The sequence below is a fragment of the Styela clava genome, chromosome 4, assembly GCF_964204865.1.
Source record: "Styela clava chromosome 4, kaStyClav1.hap1.2, whole genome shotgun sequence".
Taxonomy (NCBI): domain Eukaryota; kingdom Metazoa; phylum Chordata; class Ascidiacea; order Stolidobranchia; family Styelidae; genus Styela; species Styela clava.
The window spans coordinates 1,712,706-1,718,193 of NC_135253.1; the positions used below are offsets into that span (position 1 = coordinate 1,712,706).

At 35.5% G+C, this 5,488-nt stretch overlaps 1 long non-coding RNA gene across 1 annotated transcript; it reads right to left on the bottom strand.

Moving 5' to 3' along the window:
- Positions 1-304: 304 nt before the first annotated feature.
- Positions 305-1,514, bottom strand: LOC144422252 (uncharacterized). The gene is made up of 2 exons (XR_013475240.1): positions 1,342-1,514; positions 305-413 (listed from the first exon to the last, which is right to left on the bottom strand). It is a non-coding gene; the product is annotated as an uncharacterized LOC144422252 (long non-coding RNA).
- Between the last annotated feature and the right edge of the window lie 3,974 nt (positions 1,515-5,488).

Genomic DNA, 5,488 nt, shown 5'->3' on the forward strand with positions numbered 1-5,488 from the left:
TTTTCAAGAAAAATGGGAGTTGCAATATATCTACATTTCTCAATATTCTGAAGGACTTAGTTTATTTTGTCACATTTCCATCAGTACAATGAAAAAATACAATATAATTAGACGTTATAAGAACAAGCAAAGACGTCGATATCCCAAATGTAAAGATCAACTTCGAACCATGAAACTGTTGCAGCGTAGCTAAATGAGCTGCAAATTCGCTTCAAAAAATTTGTAAGTGACGTTGCCACTGTTACAATTAGCTTCGAACTTCGTCAGATGATTGGAGTTTTTGGAAAGCCTTATACTGATGGAGCTTTCATAGAAAACTGCATTGAAAAAACAGTTGAAACTTTATGCCCAGATAAAGCGCACTTTTTCATCGTTGACAATAAATACAGTTGCTACTAGAATTGATGGGATGTCTGCAAATTTAAAAGGCCACATATAAATGTGTACAGCTGCTTTCCTTTCTGAAATTAATCAAACATTCTCAACGATTCATAATTAACTGATGATCACGTGACTTCCTTAATTAAAGTTTAAAACATTAAGTTTATTCTGTATTTTTGTAAATTTCAAGTTTATACATTAAGAATATGCCATTTTTAGTGCATGTATTATTCTTTTCTTATCAAAAGTTAGTTCAAAAATGTTTTGAATAGTTGTATATAAAAATTTATGATTTTTTGTAATAAATACACAAAATTGCAATAATAGTGAAATGAAAGAAATTAATACGTAACTGGAATTTGAAATTTAAGAAAATAACAAAGCTTTAACAAAACCTTTAGTTACATCGCAAAATATGTTACAAACTACATCTATCTAAAAATATGCTCCGAGCATATATATATTATTAAAATATATCAAAAACTGTTTGCGGCCCTTGACACAATCCCTAGAATACAACGTGGCGTCCCTACAATACAAATTATCTGCCTCAAGATCGTATGCTATTGACCACTCCAGACAGGTCATCGACTTGTTGTCGACCATAATCTATTAAATTAGTCAGTGTATCATTTTTATTGAGAGCTGTGCTAAATCTTGTGCATTTCCAAATGCAGTGGCACTGCGTATTCATCAACATCTAAAACATATTTTGTATATTTTTTACTTTTATGACGGAAACCCAAAAACAATACACAAGACTCTATTGCTGACTTCATTCATAACCCGCAGAGCAGGGAAGAAATTGAAAGAGTGAGCTTGTATGAGTGTTACTCGTTGCTTTTTTTTAGCTTGGAATTCGAATTTAGGCGGCTCAAGTTGCTAGTTGCAATGATAAAAATGATTGATGCTTCTAGCTCAATTTACAGCAAACACTTATGCCATTAGCATTCCAATCACCTCTGATAAGATCTGCCTTGGATCAATGGTACTTTCCATCCAACTTTTTTCCAATCATGTACTCATGAGCCTATTTATTTTTATTCCAGTTCAATCACGATAAGGTCTATAGCACTTAACTAAAAGCAGTATTGAAACAACATGCTGACACTTATGCTACAATATAAGTTAACCTTGCAGCAGAGATGTTAACATATACAACTATTGTGTTGTTTACCTACCGTATCTCCCAATCTCAGTCACGATGAGTATCTCGATGGCTAATTAACAAATCTTCAATGGTATTTAGTAATTAATTTGTTCAATGTGGATTTAACCAGCAATAGTGTTTTTGTCTCCATTGCAAACTTTAGTGAACTGAGTTGAGAGTAATATTGTTATTGTTAAAACAATTGTGGACTGAAAAACCATGGATGATATTGTTCTATATGGACAGTCAGGCCCATCTGTGTGTCTTTCTCCAGTAAAATCAAACGTGCTTTAGTGCAGTAAGCCTCAAATAAACAGCAACAAATAAGCAAAAAATATATTGTAATTCCCAATGTTCTTACATCACGTTGTTGCACGATTCAATTGAATAGTTGCCTATTTGTTACGTCGCATAATTTTGATGGTTGTACAAAAACATCTCCCAGATATGTGCGAGCGTCTTTCCTACCTTACGTATAAGTTATAACATATTTCATTGCAGAATATATGTTCGCGATTTCAGCGGCTTATGAACAAAAAAACAATGTAAATGATTTTGACGCCAAGTTTGCAAAATAATGCAAAGTCCGATTACGACATTCACGTATATGGTGTTCATGCGACGCCACATCGCTTTGCATAACGCTGTAGGCTGTGAAGAAAGTGGGATATTGGGCACAGTTAAAAATCAGCACTCACACTCGTAGTATATCCAGCCTGTGGTTCGATGTTTGAATCCCCAATTAGATGTGTTACAAAGTCCCGCAAACAGACAACGACTGTGTAGAGCGACATAAGCTACGACGTGAATTGTTTTTGGGGGTTGAAACTAAAAGTACACCTTTCCAGCTTTTTTTCTAATAATATTTTCCGTTTCAGATTCGAAAATGAAAGTAATTTAAATTGTTTACGGAGTATTTTTGAAAAATATCTGAAATATTTTGATTAAGCGTTTTAGCAGGGTTAAACATTGATTTCAAAAATATTAAATTTCGAAATGTGAAGTCTGTCGTTCTCTCGATGAATATTGTTTGCTTTTTTAAGGGCATATTTCGTTGAATTAAACAGAACGACCTATTGTGCTACAGGGTCTGTCCGAATATACCCCACAAGTGGGGTACAGTAGGACACTTGACATACGTTTTTCAAAGCATTTTGGTGGTAAGATGTGTGTCGCAAGAGAATTTTTTAGTCGCTGAATAAAAACTTCCTTGCCCTGCATTAATCCTCGTAATGAATGTGCAAAATAAACAGCTCAAAAAATGCAAATGAAAAAAGTGTCTTAACCTTCCCCACTTACCTCAACGTAAAAATTGCGCAGGGGAAGGTGGGGCACGTTGGGACATGGGGCACAGTGGAAAATCAGCTTTCACACTGATACTATATCCGCAATCCTGTCCACGGTTCGATGTTTCAATCCGCCCTTCGGTGAGTTACAACGTTCCCGCGAACGGACAACGTACTGGTAGAGCGGCGCAAGCAATGGGGTGAAAGTGGTTTTGGCAGGTTGAAACTAAAATTTCATCATCCCAGTTTTTTCTTTTTTTTACTTTAGCCTTTCCAACATGACAAACCACCGTCAGATATTTTTCAGCTATAGTGCATTGTAAAATATTCATAACGTTGACGAGTGGATGTGCCTTCCGAATTTCGCCGTGGGATGGTCTGAAAATATTTGTTTCCTTTGGGAACAATGGACCTGGGTTCAGTGGGACATGCCCTACAGGGCACAATTCGACAGTGTTCGATACAATAACTGCTTAGAGACCTAGAGGTGCGTTATATTTTGTGTAATATTATGGTTTCTTTCGACCCATGGCCCAATATGGAATATATTCGAGAATCAATAATATTTCCAGATTTAGATTCGAGGAAGGAAATAATCAAATTTGTTTGCGAAATTTTTTGTCAAAATATCTGAACTATTTCAGTTGAACATTGATTTTAAAAAATTTAAATCTTTAAATCTGAATAATTGCTTATTTTTAAGGGCATACTTCGTTGAATTTTGACAGACTGACCCATTGTGCCCCAGGGTCTGTCCGAATGTGTCCCACAAGTGGGGTACAGTGGAATTGCATGCACTTAAAATATGATCTCCGTATGTTTACGAGGTTCCACAAAAAGATCAAGGCAAATCTTACTTACCCGGTAGGTGCTATCAAAACTGCAATTCAATTTTGTCAACGACATGGTGGTGATGATAGATAGATAACCTGGTAAATATTTTATATTTTCCGACGCAAAATAAGGAAAATATCGCGCACAAACATCGTGAAGATCTATTACCTCCATTATGCGCATAATCCACTATAATTATCACACGAGGACGACATTACAAGTGGACACGATGACTGATCAATATTTTTATTTATGCGTGCAGCGTACAACTTGTACGTTTAGTTAAATTCCACCAAAGATCACAAAGTGCGACGCAAGAGAACATTTAAATCCCATATTTTTGTAGCAACTGTCCGAACTGCTAGCTGGAGAATGCAACTATTTTTCGAGAAAATCGATAATTTCATCAGCTCCATAAATAAACAATGTAAAACGGATAATTTTAAAGTTCGACATAATGTTCGCCGGTCTAAAATACCGATTTAAAAACAGGTGGGTTGTTCGTCTAAAAATGCATATAATGTCGAAAAAGGCCTAATCCGCTAGATTTAAGAATTGTTTCCGATAATAAGTAAAACGATTTAAATGCATCAAATGCAATGTCTTCCTATGCATAAGAAACAACGAGAATACTCATTGGTTAGACTGGCACACCAGAATAGACGATGCGCGTACCGTGATATATATATATCGCCTTTCTAGTTCAAAAATATGTATTTTTGTTCTCGTCTGCCATATTTTCATGTAAGGTAATAACATTGCATAATGTGTGTATATAGTCAGGCATATTTTGAGGCTAGATATAATACGTAATTTTCTGTGCTTCAATGTTGTTGGCCAAATAAACGAGTAATCGCGCAAGGTGTTTCAGAATTTGGAGGAAAGGCTTTTACTAGGAAATAAACTGACATACAAAGATGATCTCTTGCATGCTTTTACAATGGGAATTAAATATTTTCGCAGCTCAAACGCTGAAAAAGTTCACTATAGCGTGAGATATACGATTTTTCTAAGTACTCGTGTGAGAGGATATTTTCGTGTGTTGCCATGGAGATGAATTTACGAGAAGATTCGATTCTTATTGCGCGGGTGTGGATGCGTCACCAGTGAAAGGATATCGTCAGGCTAATAGACGAATTGTGTAAGTCATTTTTGGCGGTTTTGAGCTTTTTATAAAATAGGTATTTATGTAATACTGCGCACCTGTCTGTTAACTCAGAATTCATTTTAAGAATTCCGAAACCCATAAAAATGGGGATTTTGTATGACATGCACATTTGTGCAATTGTTTCGTCATAATTAATTATCATTGCTACCATAGGACTATTGTGACGTCACAAAGGCAGAATAACCTCGGCGAAGTATTTTCGAGTTTTGTGCATCCCAGATTCTAGCTTCGCGCTTATAAATTTGAATTTATACTACGGTATAGAAAGGCGTGCACTTGTAATAGTCAATGTCCTGGTCCAAATCACCTTGGTTGGCTTTCATATAAGGGTGCATTGCTGTTTTATTTTTTATATTTAATCTTAGTCCTATTTCGGTGGGTGTGCAGAGCGTGTTATATTGATGAAATATATATTTTTAAACATAAAAAATAATGTATTTGAAACAGATTTGATATTTTGGGTATTAGACATCGTAGATACTAATAATTACATTTGTTTTTGGAATGGTTGATTTTCAGGACTGCTGCATATAGTCAAGTTGGAAAATTGCGTATGTCCCCAAGTCATAGACACATTTCTGCCTAAGTCACAGTGCGCGATTATGACGTCACATAACTGCGTCATACAAATTAACTTAAATCCGCTACGATCAAAAAATTGAACCATGG